Source organism: Staurois parvus, unplaced genomic scaffold, assembly GCF_062004578.1.
Source record: "Staurois parvus isolate SC_StPar_1 unplaced genomic scaffold, SC_StPar_1.0 ptg001411l, whole genome shotgun sequence".
Classification (NCBI taxonomy): Eukaryota; Metazoa; Chordata; class Amphibia; order Anura; family Ranidae; genus Staurois; species Staurois parvus.
The window spans coordinates 639,891-657,822 of NW_028319207.1; the positions used below are offsets into that span (position 1 = coordinate 639,891).

Here is a 17,932-nt window from a genome sequence, read left to right on the forward strand (position 1 = left end):
CACCAGTTCCTAACACAACTGACTAAATCTGCCATGAATCATGCCCCAAACATGTGCCACTTTCAGGTCTCCTCACACTGCTGGTGTGTTCCATTTTTTGTCATAGGGTGCTGGCAGATTACGGGCCTCCCATAGCTGCTGCCAGGCCCCTAATCTGCCATGGGCCCCTATACCGCCTCCTCATGCTGCTGCCAAGTCCAGAGTCTCTCATGGGTCCCTGTACGGCCTCCCATTGCTGCTGTCTCCATCGCCACACTCTGCCATGTGCCACTTTCAGGTCTCCTCACACTGCTGGTGTATTCCATTTTTTGTCATAGGGTGCTGGCAGATTACGGGCCTCCCATAGCTGCTGCCAGGCCCCTAATCTGCCATGGGCCCCTATACCGCCTCCTCATGCTGCTGCCAGGTCCAGAGTCTGTCATGGGTCCCTGTACGGCCTCCCATTGCTGCTGTCTCCATCGCCACACTCTGCCATGTGCCACTTTCAGGTCTCCTCACACTGCTGGTGGGTTCCATTTTTTGTCATAGGGTGCTGGCAGATTACGGGCCTCCCATAGCTGCTGCCAGGCCCCTAATCTGCCATGGGCCCCCGTACCGACTCCTCATGCTGCTGCCAGGCCCGTAATCTGTCATGGGCCCCTGTTGTCGCTTGTTGGCATATTCCGCTCGTTCAGATGCTCCTTCTCCTGCTACTCCTCTTCACGGATTCCGTCAGCAGTCTTTCTTGGAATCCGTTTCCAAGAGACAACAGTTTGCGAGCACGCACCAGACGGTGCAGAAACTGAACGTCCTCCTGTCCAAGTTGCTGCTGCCAGGCTCGTAATCTGTCATGCGCCCCTGTACCGCCTCCTCATGCTGCTGCCAGGTCCAGAGTGTGTCATGGGCCCCCGTACCGACTCCAAATGCTGCTGCCAGGCCCGTAATCTGTCATGGGCCCCTGTACCGCCTCCCCATGCTGCTGCCAGGTCCAGATTGTGTCATGGGTCCCTGTACGGCCTCCCATTGCTGCTGCCAGGCCTGTAATCTGCCATGGGCCCCCGTACCGACTCCTCATGCTGCTGCCAGGCCCGTAATCTGCCATGGGCCCCTGTACCGCCTCCTCATGCTGCTGCCAGGTCCAGAGTGTGTCATGGGTCCCTGTACGGCCTCCCATTGCTGCTGTCTCTATCGCCACACTCTGCCATGTGCCACTTTCAGGTCTCCTCACACTGCTGGTGGTTTCCATTTTTGTCATAGGGTGCTGTATGGCCTCCCATTGCTGCTGCCTCCACCGCCACACTGTGGCTCCACACTCTGGTTTTGGCCCCGTGACTGGCCAAATGAGTGAAGTGTGCGGTGATTCTAAGATCGACGGCACTCATCTGCATGTCATACTGCCTGACAGTATTATTTCTCTTCCCCAGCAGACTCCAAGGGCATTTAAATTAAAGGTACAGTGTTCAGCACTAATATTAAGTCTCTCTGAAGCCTAGAAACACCCTTTTTTAAGTTAAATTCACAGCGAATATATTCGACTCGAATCAAAATTTTTCCACGAATTCGCCGAATCAGTCGAATCGAATTTTTGAATACTTCGCTCATCTCTAAAAATGATAAAATTTTAGTTTGGGTACAATGTTGTATGACCGCGCAATTGTCATTCAAAGTGTGAGAGCGCTGAAACGTGAAAAATGGCCTGGGCAGGAAGGGGGAAAATTGCCCGGTATTGAAATGGTTAAAGCTTTGCTTATACTCAACAAATGCACACAACTGTATAGCAAATCCTATTAAGAAAAACAATATTCAGGACAAATAAGAGTCCTGCCCATACAAACTTGCAATCTAACAGAATAAAACCCCTCTGCAGATAGAAGACGATGGTTGGCATGACCTGCTTAGCATATTTAGGATGGTAGTGGGAAGCAGAATCATATTATTGTCATTATCCTAATTGGTTGTTTGATACCTTAGAATAATTATTATTATTTGTTATTATTATACAGAATATGTATAGTGCCAACAGTTTGCGCAGTGCTTTAGAATGTGAGAGCAAACAGTGCAGTTACAATACAATTCAATACAGGATAAGTCAGAGGGTCCTGCTTGTTAGAGCTTACAATCTAAAATGGGTGGGTTAAGTGATACAAAAGGTAATAATTGTGGGGGATGAGATGATGGAGAAAATACATGTATAGTTGTTAGGTGGAGGCAGGATAGGTTTCTCTAAAGAGAAACGTTTTTAGGGATCACCTAGTGGACAGAGTAGGAGATAGACAGATTGGGGGTAGGGAAGTCCATAGGATGGGAGAAGCTCAGGAGAAGTCCTGGAGGCGAGCATGGGAGGAGGTGACAAGGGAACTAGAGAGCAGGAGTCCTGTCTTGGGAGGAACGAAAAGAGCGATTAGGTTGGTATTTTGAGACTAGGTTAGTGATGTAGCTGGGGGCAGAGTTGTGGATGGCTCTATAAGATGTTAGTATTTTGAATTTCATTTGTTGGGTGAGTGACAGCTAGTGGAGGGATTGGCAGAGAAGGGTAGCAGACACTGAATGGTTGGTGAGGTGTATGAGCCTGGCAGCAGCATTCGTGATGGACTGGAGGAGGGATAGCCTGTATCCAATTAATGTTCAGTGATGTCCGTAGACATATCATAGTCTTCTGATCCAACCCTAACCAGACACATTAGGAGACTTTATGTCTAAGTAAGATTTAAGGAACAAGTAAAGCATAAACTGTATACTGTGATGGTGTGCCAAAAGTTAACAAGGAGCATAAAATAGACCAGTGGCTGAACAAATGAAATTAGATTTTCTTCAAGTGGGGAATCCTAAAGTGAAACTATACGGTATATGAGATCCACAAACTGAAGACTCTATTTATACATTATTATTATTCAAAGTAAACTCCCCCATCCGTCCACGTCTCCATGCTTTATTTTGTTGAAAAATCACTTTGAAAAATACCTGAAAAAAATGCCATAGCCATCTTGAGTAATAGCAGATAATTCATGTAGCATTTACTTCCTGGAATCCATGTGTCCTTAGCTCAGGCATGCAGGGAAGAGGGTGTGCATGGATGAGAAAACCCCTCCTCCAGTTGAAAGAAAAAACTGCTCATGAAGACTTCTTGGATGTATGACATAATTCTGGCCTAAACCAGAAACCAGGGCCCAACTGAAGAAATGTAAAATAAAATTTAAAACAAGTAAATATAATATTCCATCCTATCTATTTACTAAGGCTAGCGGCATAAGGATTAAAAACAGTTCATGTTGATTAAAATATTTCAATTTCACTTTAAAGAACAATACTTTTACATACCTGTACCCTGACAGCCTCCCTATGCTATGTATACCCTCAGATCAACAGCAACCTCAACCAGGGGCCAAAGCTTCTGGACGGCCAGATTGTGACTCTTCCAAGTCAGTGGGTTGCATGGTACCGCATTTGCATGTCTTCTCTATATAGGCCTCAATGAAGTTCCAGCAACCAGAAGGAGCAGCCTGGAGTCCCATGCTTAGGCTCCTGGCCACTCTATGGCTAGCCCTCCACTGAACCTTGTTCCCAGGCTCAGTTTACCTCTTCTAAGCAAACAAGCCCCAGTCCTGTCTTCAGGCTCCAGCACCCAAATGTCCTTGGGAAGACACTTGTTTGCTCTCCCCACAGGCCTCCTTCACGCTTTCCCCCAGCTTCAAGAGCGGTGGGCCTAAGCAGTGTCCGGCAGCAGTGGCAGCCAATAGGAATCCTCCTGACCCAGTTGCTAGGTGTGGGCATGTTACCCAGCTGCGGCAACAGCCAATGTCTTCTTCTGCCTCTCCTCTCTCCCTGCACTCTATCTTCAGGTGGCTAGGGTGATGCTCGGGTCCCTTACAGGTGTATCAACTGTCCCCGATGGTGGCCCTGAATGTAAGTAAGTACACTGTTGGCTGGGGCATTGGACCCAGCACACTTGGGATGGGGAGAGACTAATTTCTGTGCCCCTTTAAATGTTGTTCCTGGGGTGACTGCACCAGCTGCCCCCAAGGCTATGCCACTGCATGTATGATTCAGTATATATGCTGCAGAAGACTGTAAAATCTGCAGACATGATACCGGTGTGGTCGGAGACTGCAAACCTACTGCAAAAGACCGTAAGAGACGGGTAAAATGATGGATGAGATGGTGGGAGATCGCTGCCATTACAGTCCTTTTACAAATGAATGCTCTGCGCCGATTACTGATATCTGTGAACCAAAGGCTACACAAGAAATACCAAAGGGCCTCAGGCTGACCTGCAGGATGCAATAATTCTTTGGCGTTTGATCCTTCCCTTTCTGAAAGACAGACATTTTGGACCACTTTCAGAGGTTCCATAGTGTAGTGGTTATCACATCTGCTTTACACACAGAAGCTCCTGGGTTTGAGCCCCAGTGGAGCCATTTTGTAATATGAAATCAGATACTGACTTACTAAAAGTCAGAGTTTAGAACGCACCCCGCACAACACCATGGAAAGCAATAGAGACTTTAAAGTGGAACTGAACTCAAAAAGTTGATATTTGCTGTAGTGTAAGGGACATTTACACATGTTAATTATTCCTAAGCAGTACCCTGAAAAAAATTCCTGGTATACAAGTGTGCCCAAGCACTCCTGAGGCTACAGCCTCATAGCTGTGTGTCTGTGAGATCTAAGGTGCTGCTACCTCTGACTTCTAGTCTCAGGAGATTTGGAGTGAAATGTGTTGATGTCACTACTGCACTGCTCACTGGTCTCCTTACTGGAGGCTCCTGAATTAGGAAGCAAAGCCGTGCTTCTACCAAGATGGCCACCTCCGCACAGAGAAACGAGACATGGTAAGTCAGTAACGGGGAAAAGATCAGCTGCAGGGTAACCATGGGCAATGCTGGTAACTAGTCCTTTGCCCTTTGCCTGCCTTTTTTGGGGGCCACAGCTTCCAGAGGCTAGTTCCTCTTTAACCTCCCTGGAGGTATTCTCGAGTGTAGCTCGGGGTAAAGTTTCAGCACCAAAAGCGGTAACCCCGAGCTACACTCGGGAATACTTTGCAGCGTTGCTCCAGGATCCCTTCTGCACTCACCTTGTCCTTCGCTCCCGCGATGTCCCCCCTGCAGCGTCCCCGGCCATCTCCTCTGGATGATGCCGGCATCCGTCTTCCGGGTTCCGTTCCCTGCGAGCGTCGGGACATACGGGGGACGTAACAGGCGGGAAATTTGAAAATGACAAAATGTGACATTCACTAAATACACTAAAATCACATAGTATTCCATTACTGTATCAAACCATTTCACATACATTTTGTCCCGAGTTCTTTGTCCTGTGCCCTGCCTACATTTTTACTGTTCTTTCTGCCTGGAAATGGAGAAACGTCCATGGCGTCCAAAAAGCGTCCCTTTAGGTCAAAATCGGTTTTAGATCAGCTAGAGAACAGCGATAGTAAATCAGAACCACTTGCAGAATTGAGTGATAATGATTCGTGGGGGAAATTCCTCATCAGACACTGAAAACGATTTTGCGACTTTGCTCAGCGATGTGCGAACTTGGAGCTATATTTCAAATTTCAGTGTTTTTGGTTTGATTACATTATTGAATTACATTTATTATTATTATATTATTATTTTTTATGTTTATTTATTAAATTATAATTCATGATTTCGTGTTTCAAATGTTATCATACCTGGGATTTCAGTGAGTTATTCCTAAAAATTACAGGCCTACAATAAAAAAACAACATATTTCCATGCAAACAAATGTACCGCTTTGCGCGCAGAAATACTGACATAATCAGACCGCTAGGGAGGCTACAGGTATCAATCATGGGGAAATGTGCATGTATTGCAGAAACCTACAGAATATGTTTTTGCCCTGAAAAACACTTTCAATGGACACACTGTATGCAGCTCTTTCTAAAAAGCAAGATAAATATTACATCTCTCCAAAAAAGTTCTACTTACTTTTCAGTATTTTATTCCCAGTGAGTATTTGCCAATTAAAGCAAATTATGAAAAAACAATCCGCATCTCTCCTAATCAATCTATGGTTTAATTTCCCCGCACACCTGACTGGATTATAATTGTGTCACAAGGGAAAATCTTGACACTCTCCAGAGTCCTATAAATTGATTTGAACAGAGCCAGCCCGGGAGTCACGGTGTGTCTGGACTGTTTCGTAGGTCCAGTGGACTCTGGTTCCGACAGACCCTACATCCATCTGAAGTCTTGCATTGGAGGAAATGACATTACAGGGTGTGACATCAAAAATGAATGTCCACACTAATGATGGGTAAGTGGACGTGTCCTGATGCGTACGCATAATCTTTTTTGTCTAATGTCATTTATATAGCCATAGAATGGGAATGGATTGAATTCTTCCTGAATAAATAAACCCGTCACATGTGAAGAAAGATCACAGTATTGAAGAGCAGAAATCCATTTACTTTTGAAAGATGTGTTGTTGGCCGGCAATGGAAAACTGCCCATTTAATTAACCTCTTCCTGTCGGCTGCACACAAACGGCCTCTTGGTGGGTGGGCTTTAAGCACTTGCCCTCCAGAGGATTTACCCCCCTTCCTGTCCAGGCCATTTTTTGTGTTGCGGCTCTGCGTTATTTTAACTGACAATTGCACGGTCATGCAACCTTGCACACGAATGAAGTTTACATCCTTTTTTCCCAAAAAATATAGCTTTCTTTTGGTGGTATTTGATCGCCTGTGCATTTTTTAAATTTTGCGCTATAAACAAAAACAGGCCAACAATTTTGAGAAAAAAAAAACAATATTTTTGACTTTCTGTTATTAATCGCTTCCAAACCATCTTATAGCAGAAATACTGCTACAGGGTGTGCAAAATCACGTATACATTTGTGACCGCGGCTGTCAGTCACCAGACCGTCCGGGGTAATTACTCAATATATTGATTGGAAGGGCTTGTATTCATGGCATTTATACCAGGAGAAGAGGTAGAGTTGGAAATGCATCAAGCCTTTGCAGCAGAAGGCCCAGGTTTATCTACTGAAGATGAGGACATTAAAATTAAGTTTCGGGAACATAAAAAACTTGTTATTAAACGTCTTAACCGGAAATGGGATGTATGCTTCTTGGAAGCCTACATTAGACAGAGTATTATCCCACGTGGCTTGAGAAGTAAGGTAGTCCCAGTTGAACATTTACACAATGAAAGGTTTTTAGAGAAATGGAAAGTGCTATGCATAGAACATGGGATTAATGGCATGAAACTCATAGTTGAGGAGAAAAAATTACAACTTGAGGAATTGGACCAGGCTATCAGCAAAACTGTATCTGGATTAGACCCTTTTAAAAATCAGGAGAACTTTGAAAAATATAATGAACAACTTAAAAAGGAAGTTGAAAAAGTACAAAAAAATCTTAGAACTACTAAACAAACTAAATTTAGACGTGACCTTAAAGATTGGGAAACAGGTGAGATATTCGATCTCACTACCAAAAGAAGTAGAAGTCGATCTAAACGAAGAGTATTTCGTTCTCACTCTAGATCAATGGTGGAAACCATGTCTAGTGAAAGTGATTCTGAAAATCTTGGGAAATCTGTTTCTTTTTTAGACCAACAAAATGGAGAACCTCCTCGCACCAATCAATTACAGATGGGAAGAGGATCCAAAAAGAAAGTAGAGGAATCCTTAAAAAGCAAACATCAGGAAGACAAGGGCAGAACAAGAAGTCAGAGGAGGTAGCAGATGAAAGTATTCATGATAAAAAGGTAATCAATTTTTGATTTTCCACTCAAAAAGGGAACATATTTCTTTACTAAATAAAGGTATGTCCTTTTCACCAGTGACCCCCATGGATGAATTCGAGGTATTTAAAGATGTCAACTTATTTTTAAGAAAAGTTTTCTTGAGAATGATACATGGTAATCCCACTATGTTGGAGGGTATGACCTCCGATTCGTCCATGGAGGACCGCAAGATGCTCGATATGTTGATATCTCTCATGGAGGAAAGTGAGGATGGTGATGAGAGCGAAATAGATTTGGATAATCACAGCAATGTGATTAGAAAAGTTGATCTGAATATTAGATCGACAAAAATGCCGAAAATACGTTCCAACATGAGGATTTCGACATTTCTAGATTTTGTTGCTGATGATCTTAAAAATCTTGAGTGGAAAATGCCAATTGGTGATAATCTTACAAAAAAAGAAAGAAAAGCCCTTAAAGAGTTAAAAGAGACTAAGAATATTGTAATTAAGAGAAGTGACAAAGGGGGTAATGTAGTGATTTTAAATGAACAAAACTACGTCAGAGAGGTAAAGCGCCTATTAAGTGATTCATCCACCTATAGGAAAGTAGCCACTAATCCTTTTCATGTGGTGGCAAAAAAATTAAATTCCATCTTAACACTGGGAAAAGAAGTGGGTTTGCTAACTAAAAAAGAGTATGAATATCTGAGAACTGAAGAATTTAATCACCCTACTTTTTACATTATCCCTAAAATACATAAAAATCAAGAAAATCCTCCGGGTAGACCTATTGTTTCTGCCATTAATGGTCCCCTAGATAAAACAGGGAAATATATAGATCTGTTTCTTAAAGATATGGTTCCTAATCTTCCCTCTTATGTAAGGGATACTAAAGATGTGTTGGCAAAAATTGAGAATATGACTATCAATGAAAATTCCATTCTAGTGGGAATAGATGTGGAATCACTTTACACTTCTATCCCACATGAATGTGGTATGAGATCGGCTTCTTACTTCCTTGATAAAACATACCCTACTTTGGGAGGACAGAATGAGTTTATTAGTGAGTTGTTGGATTTTGCATTACGACATAATTTTTTCCAATTTAATAATACCTTTTATCAACAGACTAGAGGTACTAGTATGGGAGCACCATGGGCTCCGGCCTACGCATGTCTTCATTTAGGTTTCTGGGAGGAGCAGGTTGTCTTCAGATCATCAAGATTTCTTGTTAATGTCCAGATTTGGTTAAGATATATAGATGATGTGTTCCTTGTATGGAGAGGAACATCTGAGGAATTAAAACTTTTCATGGAGGAGTTAAATCAAAACTCCTTTAATATTGGACTTACATATATATCTGATGAAAGATGTATCTCCTTTCTGGACCTGGAAATTAGACTTGAGAACGGAAGACTCCTCACAAAGACGTATAGGAAACCAACTGCTGCCAATACCCTATTAGAGGCCAGAAGCTACCACCCACGTTCACTGATTTCAGGGATTCCAGTGGGACAGTTTTTGAGATGTCGGAGAAATTGTTCGAACATTAATGACTTCAGGATGGAGGCTCAGGACCTCTATAGAAGATTTAGGGAAAGGGGATATTCTCACTCTCAAATTAGAAAGGCTCGGAGACGGGCATATCAAACTGACCGCAAGGATCTATTATCTCCCAAAAAAGATGAGAAGGTCAAATTAAGTGATCAACCTGTCAGAATGATAACCCAGTTTGGAGCCCAATGGCAAGATGTAAAATTAATATTAGAAAAGCATTGGAAGATTTTAACTCAATGTCCTAAATTGAATAAGATTGTAGGTGAACGCCCCCAGATGGTAGCAAGAAGAGCACCAAATCTTGGTGATCTCCTTATCCATTCTGATTATCAACCGTTAAAACAAACTACATGGTTAAAATCACGTACTAAGGGGATGTTTAAATGTGGAAAATGTCAAATCTGTAAATATGTGGACCGTACGGATTCCTTTAACGACTCAGGAAACAACACTCACTATAAAATTCAAAGTCTTATAAATTGCTCTACAGTGAAAGTACTATATATTTTGACCTGTCCCTTTAATAAGATGTATATTGGTAAGACCAAAAGACAACTTAAAGTACGAATAGGTGAACATCTTACAGATATTAGATCAAATGACCCTGAAAGCAATCTTGCTCAACATTATGCTAAATATCATGGAGGTAAACTGGATGGCACAAAAGTGAAAGGTTTCTATGCATTGCACTTTCCACAAAGGAGAGGTGATTTTGACAGAGAACTGCTTAAAAAGGAGAAATATTGGATATATAAACTTGATACATTGTACCCAAAGGGGTTAAATGTGGAATGTGATCTCCAAGTATGTTTGGATAAATAGATCTACATAGTTATGTACCCTTATATTGCCATGTGTTGGCTAACCTATGGCATTTTTCTGTTTTCATTAATGGCTGGACTATATGCTAAATAATTAAGGTAAACCTTTTTTGCTTTTGTGAAAAATTTTGATGACCTCATGGTATAAATTTGAGTATAGTTCTAAAAGTGTAAAAGGATTGACTTTTGAGCTAATTATGCTCTTTTTTCTTAATAATAATTATACCATGAAATGGGTATTTGAAATCTAGGTATCTTTGGCAAAATAATCCATGGTGAGATTCCTTAATCAACATTGCCATCTTGTGGCGGCTCTGTGGTAATTCATACTGTACTGTTAGGAACTGTTGACTTAATGAATAGGTCTGGTGATTCTTTATTAATATCGCCATCTTCTGGTGAGAATGTGGTAATTTTTCAACTGATCAGTATATTTAATCTATGGTCTTTTGATTTGTATATGCATTGTTGAAATTGCCAAGCCTTTCCTCTCTCGGATATTTCTAGTCACCTGTCTTTTTTATTGAATTTAATAATGACCAGCAGCTGTGCTAAGTATTTAGCCCCCTTTCTTTTCCATTGGGAATAACTGCAAGTTAATTTTTGCATAAATGGGTGGGTCTCAACCCACTATAAATAGGAAACTGATACGCAGGTGTCTCATTGGTCCTGACGAAGCTGAGTGAGATACGCCCATCGGCGAAACGCGTTGACGTCATACGTCAGATACGTCACTTCCGGTCATGCGCACTAGGTGGAACGCACGCTGACCTACAAGGAGGAAGCCATCTTCACATGCCATGAGGCAAGCATAAGCAGCACAGGCGCCAAGAAGAGGCCAGAACCCGCGGTATATCGGCTGATGTCAGCGGTGGTTCCCTGGCCTCCCTGGCCTTGTATGGCAGTACTTATGAAGGACATCTTTTCCTTTCCTATTATCCATTGCACAGGTGGTGAGTGGACTGTTACAGGACACTAGATATATGGTCCTATGTGATCTATATGACCTATACATCCTATATAGAGTGAAAGCTCTTTCAGTGACTTTCCACATATTGTTTGTTTCACTACAGGATGGGGACATCATGGTGCTTTACATAGGAAACAAGATATACCACATGTATTTCAACAGGCAGAAGATCTATTGGGATGTGTCTTGTTTTTCTTATAGAAAGTGGTGTGTAGTCCACATGTAGTGGTGAAGAAACCATTTCAAGCAGTGCGCTGCGTTTTGCATCTATCCCTCCATCCTGGTAACAAATGGGGCATATTCTCATTTTAAAGCCCTCGGAAACAGCTGTTCATATCACAGATGAATGGGCCCCAACCACTTGTGCCGGCATAGGAATGTACTGCATATTATACATGATATTTATTTCTTGTCTTATTTAGGCCTAAAGGCATGCTTTTCTTTTTGACGCACACTGTGCTTGCTGCATTGCATACATGTGATACTTATATCTAGAGATGAGCGAATCGAACCAGGCGAAGTGGAATTTGTTTCGAATTTCAGGAAAAATTCGATTCGTGCCGAATCCGAATATTAGCCAACTTCGGGTGCACGAATCGGATTTTTCCCGATCAGCCGGCAAAAGTGTCCCTGCAGAGAGCTCCGCTATTTCTGACAGTTCTCTGACAGTTCCTTCACATGTACAGCGGTTGAAACATTGTATCTATTTGTTTCCATTTAGGATACAGATGTTTTTATTCGGAAACAGATACAATGTTTCAACCGCTGTAAATGTGAAGGAACTGTCAGAGAACTGTCAGAAATAGCGGAGCTCTCTGCAGATACACTTTTTGCTGTACTGGAATACTTCTTCTTTTCATTCTTCTTTTCATTCTTCTCATTCTTCTTTTCATTCTTCTTTTCATTCTTCTTCTCATTCTTCTTTTCATTCTTCTTCTTCTTTTCATTCTTCTTTTCATTCTTCTCATTCTTCTTTTCATTCTTCTTTTCATTCTTCTTCTTCTTCTTTTCATTCTTCTTCTTTTCATTCTTCTTCTTCTTCTTCTTTTCATTCCTCTTCTTTTTCTTTTCATTCTTCTTTTCATTCTTCTTCTTCTTCTTTTCATTCTTCTCATTCTTCTTTTCATTCTTCTTCTTCTTTTCATTCTTCTTCTTCTTTTCATTCTTCTTCTTCTTCTTTTCATTCTTCTTTTCATTCTTCTTCTTCTTTTCATTCTTCTTCTTCTTCTTTTCATTCTTCTTTTCATTCTTCTTCTTCTTCTTTTCATTCTTCTCATTCTTCTTTTCATTCTTCTTCTTTTCATTCTTCTTCTTCTTCTTTTCATTCTTCTTCTTCTTTTCATTCTTCTTTTCATTCTTCTTCTTCTTCTTTTCATTCTTCTTCTTTTCATTCTTCTTTTCATTCTTCTTCTTCTTCTTTTCATTCTTCTTCTTCTTTTCATTCTTCTTTTCATTCTTCTTCTTCTTTTCATTCTTCTCATTCTTCTTTTCATTCTTCTTCTTCTTCTTTTCATTCTTCTTCTTTTCATTCTTCTTCTTCTTCTTTTCATTCTTCTTTTCATTCTTCTTCTTCTTTTCATTCTTCTTCTTTTCATTCTTCTCATTCTTCTTTTCATTCTTCTTCTTTTCATTCTTCTTCTTCTTCTTTTCATTCTTCTTCTTCTTTTCATTCTTCTTTTCATTCTTCTTCTTCTTCTTTTCATTCTTCTTTTCATTCTTCTTCTTCTTTTCATTCTTCTTTTCATTCTTCTTCTTCTTTTCATTCTTCTCATTCTTCTTTTCATTCTTCTTTTCATTCTTCTTCTTCTTCTTCTTTTCATTCTTCTTCTTTTCATTCTTCTTCTTCTTCTTTTCATTCTTCTTTTCATTCTTCTTCTTCTTTTCATTCTTCTTCTCATTCTTCTTTTCATTCTTCTTCTTCTTCTTTTCATTCTTCTTTTCATTCTTCTCATTCTTCTTTTCATTCTTCTTCTTTTCATTCTTCTTCTTTTCATTCTTCTTCTTTTCATTCCTCTTCTTTTTCTTTTCATTCTTCTTTTCATTCTTTTTCTTCTTCTTTTCATTATTCTCATTCTTCTTTTCATTCTTCTCATTCTTCTTCTCATTTTTCTTTTCATTCTTCTTCTCATTCTTCTTTTCATTCTTCTTCTTCTTTTCATTCTTCTTTTCATTCTTCTCATTCTTCTTTTCATTCTTCTTCTTCTTCTTTTCATTCTTCTTCTTCTTTTCATTCTTCTTTTCATTCTTCTTCTTCTACTTTTCATTCTTCTTCTTTTCATTCTTCTCATTCTTCTTTTCATTCTTCTTCTTCTTTTCATTCTTCTTCTTCTTTTCATTCTTCTTCTTCTTCTTTTCATTCTTCTTTTCATTCTTCTTCTTCTTCTTTTCATTCTTCTCATTCTTCTTTTCATTCTTCTTCTTTTCATTCTTCTTCTTCTTCTTTTCATTCTTCTTCTTCTTTTCGTTCTTCTTTTCATTCTTCTTCTTCTTCTTTTCATTCTTCTTCTTTTCATTCTTCTTTTCATTCTTCTTCTTCTTCTTTTCATTCTTCTTCTTCTTTTCATTCTTCTTTTCATTCTTCTTCTTCTTTTCATTCTTCTCATTCTTCTTTTCATTCTTCTTCTTCTTCTTTTCATTCTTCTTCTTTTCATTCTTCTTCTTCTTCTTTTCATTCTTCTTTTCATTCTTCTTCTTCTTTTCATTCTTCTTCTTCTTCTTTTCATTCTTCTCATTCTTCTTTTCATTCTTCTTCTTTTCATTCTTCTTCTTCTTCTTTTCATTCTTCTCATTCTTCTTTTCATTCTTCTTTTCATTCTTCTTCTTCTTCTTGTCATTCTTCTTCTTCTTCTTTTCATTCTTCTTTTCATTCTTCTTCTTCTTCTTTTCATTCTTCTTCTTCTTTTCATTCTTCTTTTCATTCTTCTTCTTCTTTTCATTCTTCTCATTCTTCTTTTCATTCTTCTTTTCATTCTTCTTCTTCTTCTTCTTTTCATTCTTCTTCTTTTCATTCTTCTTTTTCTTCTTTTCATTCTTCTTTTCATTCTTCTTCTTCTTTTCATTCTTCTTCTTCTTCTTTTCATTCTTCTTTTCATTCTTCTTCTCATTCTTCTTTTCATTCTTCTTCTTCTTCTTTTCATTCTTCTTTTCATTCTTCTCATTCTTCTTTTCATTCTTCTTCTTTTCATTCTTCTTCTTCTTCTTTTCATTCCTCTTCTTTTTCTTTTCATTCTTCTTTTCATTCTTTTTCTTCTTCTTTTCATTATTCTCATTCTTCTTTTCATTCTTCTCATTCTTCTTCTCATTCTTCTTCTCATTCTTCTTTTCATTCTTCTTCTTCTTTTCATTCTTCTTTTCATTCTTCTCATTCTTCTTTTCATTCTTCTTCTTCTTCTTTTCATTCTTCTTCTTCTTTTCATTCTTCTTTTCATTCTTCTTCTTCTACTTTTCATTCTTCTTCTTTTCATTCTTCTCATTCTTCTTTTCATTCTTCTTCTTCTTTTCATTCTTCTTCTTTTCATTCTTCTTTTCATTCTTCTTCTTCTTCTTTTCATTCTTCTTCTTCTTCTTTTCATTCTTCTTTTCATTCTTCTTCTTCTTCTTTTCATTCTTCTCATTCTTCTTTTCATTCTTCTTCTTTTCATTCTTCTTCTTCTTCTTTTCATTCTTCTTCTTCTTTTCATTCTTCTTTTCATTCTTCTTCTTCTTCCTTTCATTCTTCTTCTTCTTTTCATTCTTCTTTTCATTCTTCTTCTTCTTCTTCTTTTCATTCTTCTTCTTCTTTTCATTCTTCTTTTCATTCTTCTTCTTCTTTTCATTCTTCTCATTCTTCTTTTCATTCTTCTTCTTCTTCTTTTCATTCTTCTTCTTTTCATTCTTCTTCTTCTTTTCATTCTACTTTTCATTCTTCTTCTTCTTCTTTTCCTTCTTCTTCTTCTTTTCATTCTTCTCATTCTTCTTTTCATTCTTCTTCTTTTCATTCTTCTTCTACTTCTTTTCATTCTTCTTCTTCTTTTCATTCTTCTTTTCATTCTTCTTCTTCTTCTTTTCATTCTTCTTCTTCTTCTTCTTCTTTTCATTCTTCTTTTCATTCTTCTTCTTCTTCTTCTTTTCATTCTTCTTCTTCTTTTCATTCTTCTTTTCATTCTTCTTCTTCTTTTCATTCTTCTCATTCTTCTTTTCATTCTTCTTTTCATTCTTCTTCTTCTTCTTCTTTTCATTCTTCTTCTTTTCATTCTTCTTCTTCTTCTTTTCATTCTTCTTTTCATTCTTCTTCTTCTTTTCATTCTTCTTCTTCTTCTTTTCATTCTTCTTTTCATTCTTCTCATTCTTCTTTTCATTCTTCTTCTTCTTCTTTTTATTCTTCTTCTTTTCATTCTTCTTCTTCTTCTTTTCATTCCTCTTCTTTTTCTTTTCATTCTTCTTTTCATTCTTCTTCTTCTTCTTTTCATTCTTCTCATTCTTCTTTTCATTCTTCTCATTCTTCTTCTCATTCTTCTTTTCATTCTTCTTCTCATTCTTCTTTTCATTCTTCTTCTTCTTTTCATTCTTCTTTTCATTCTTCTTCTTCTTCTTTTCATTCTTCTTCTTCTTTTCATTCTTCTTTTCATTCTTCTTCTTCTACTTTTCATTCTTCCCATTCTTCTTTTCATTCTTCTTCTTCTTTTCATTCTTCTTTTCATTCTTCTTCTTCTTCTTTTCATTCTTCTTCTTTTCATTCTTCTTCTTCTTCTTTTCATTCTTCTTCTTTTCATTCTTCTTTTCATTCTTCTTCTTCTTCTTCTTTTCATTCTTCTTTTCATTCTTCTTCTTCTTCTTTTCATTCTTCTCATTCTTCTTTTCATTCTTCTTCTTCTTCTTTTCATTCTTCTTCTTCTTCTTTTCATTCTTCTTTTCATTCTTCTTCTTCTTTTCATTCTTCTTCTTCTTCTTTTCATTCTTCTCATTCTTCTTTTCATTCTTCTCATTCTTCTTCTCATTCTTCTTTTCATTCTTCTTCTCATTCTTCTTTTCATTCTTCTTCTTCTTTTCATTCTTCTCATTCTTCTTTTCATTCTTCTTTTCATTCTTCTTCTTCTTTTCATTCTTCTTTTCATTCTTCTTCTTCTTCTTTTCATTCTTCTTCTTCTTCTTTTCATTCTTCTTCTTTTCATTCTTCTTCTTCTTCTTTTCATTCTTCTTCTTTTCATTCTTCTTTTCATTCTTCTTCTTCTTCTTTTCATTCTTCTTTTCATTCTTCTTCTTCTTCTTTTCATTCTTTTCATTCTTCTTTTCATTCTTCTTCTTCTTCTTTTCATTCTTCTTCTTCTTCTTTTCATTCTTCTTTTCATTCTTCTTCTTCTTCTTTTCATTCTTCTTTTCATTCTTCTCATTCTTCTTTTCATTCTTCTCATTCTTCTTCTCATTCTTCTTTTCATTCTTCTTCTCATTCTTCTTTTCATTCTTCTTCTTTTCATTCTTCTTTTCATTCTTCTCATTCTTCTTTTCATTCTTCTTCTTCTTCTTTTCATTCTTCTTCTTCTTTTCATTCTTCTTTTCATTCTTCTTCTTCTTTTCATTCTTCTCATTCTTCTTTTCATTCTTCTTCTTCTTCTTTTCATTCTTCTTTTCATTCTTCTTCTTCTTCTTTTCATTCTTCTTTTCATTCTTCTTCTTCTTCTTTTCTTCTTCTTCTTCTTCTTCTTCTGGCAACTCCACCACGCAGCTCATTTTTGTTCCAGTTTTACTGTATTTTGCTCCTTCAAAATCCTGAAACTTTCTTTTGGCAGGTGTACAGACTCAGGTACTCAGTGCAGGAATGGTGGGAATCCCTCACAATGGACACAGCAGGTGTACATACAGACCCAGGAATTCAACACAGGGACAGTGGGAACCCCTAATAATGGGTAAAGCAGGTGGGCAGACCCGGAATCTCAGCACATGGATGGTAGGAACCCCTCATAATGGGCACAGCAGGTGTGCATACCCAGAACCTCAGCACAGGGATGGTGGGAACCCCTAGTAATGGGCACAGCAGGTGTGCAGACCTGGGACCTCAGCACAGGGATGGTAGAAACCCCTCATAAATGGAACAGCAGGTGTACCGACCCAGGAATTTAGCACAGGGATGGTGGGAACTCCTCCTAATGGGCAGAGCAGGTGTACAGACCCAGGAACTCAGCACAGGGATGGTGGGAACTTCTCATAATGGGCGCAGCAGGTGTGCAGACCTGGAACCTCAGCACAGGGATGGTGGGAACCCCTAATAATGGGTAAAGCAGGTGGGCAGACCCGGAATCTCAGCACATGGATGGTAGGAACCCCTCATAATGGGCACAGCAGGTGTGCATACCCAGAACCTCAGCACAGGGATGGTGGGAACCCCTAGTAATGGGCGCAGCAGGTGTGCAGACCTGGGACCTCAGCACAGGGATTGTAGAAACCCCTCATAATGGGAACAGCAGGTGTACAGACCCAGGAATTTAGCACAGGGATGGTGGGAACTCCTCCTAATGGGCAGAGCAGGTGTACAGACCCAGGAACTCAGCACAGGGATGGTGGGAACTTCTCATAATGGGCGCAGCAGGTGTGCAGACCTGGAACCTCAGCACAGGGATGGTGGGAACCCCTCATAATGGGCACAGCAGGTGTTAGGGGGTTTAACTCTCCAGCATCCATTAGAGACTGATATAGTAATATAGTTCATTCTTCTTTTCATTCTTCTTTTCATTCTTCTTCTTCTTTTCATTCTTCTTTTCATTCTTCTTCTTCTTTTCATTCTTCTTTTCATTCTTCTTCTTCTTCTTCTTCTTTTCATTCTTCTTCTTCTTCTTTTCATTCTTCTTTTCATTCTTCTTCTTCTTTTCATTCTTCTTCTTCTTTTCATTCTTCTTTTCATTCTTCTCATTCTTCTTTTCATTC

General features: G+C 38.9%; 1 non-coding gene across 1 annotated transcript; it reads left to right on the forward strand.

The window, feature by feature from the left end:
* Positions 1–4,321: 4,321 nt before the first annotated feature.
* Positions 4,322–4,394, forward strand: TRNAV-UAC (transfer RNA valine (anticodon UAC)). The gene has a single exon. It is a non-coding gene; the product is annotated as a tRNA-Val (tRNA).
* Positions 4,395–17,932: the final 13,538 nt, after the last annotated feature.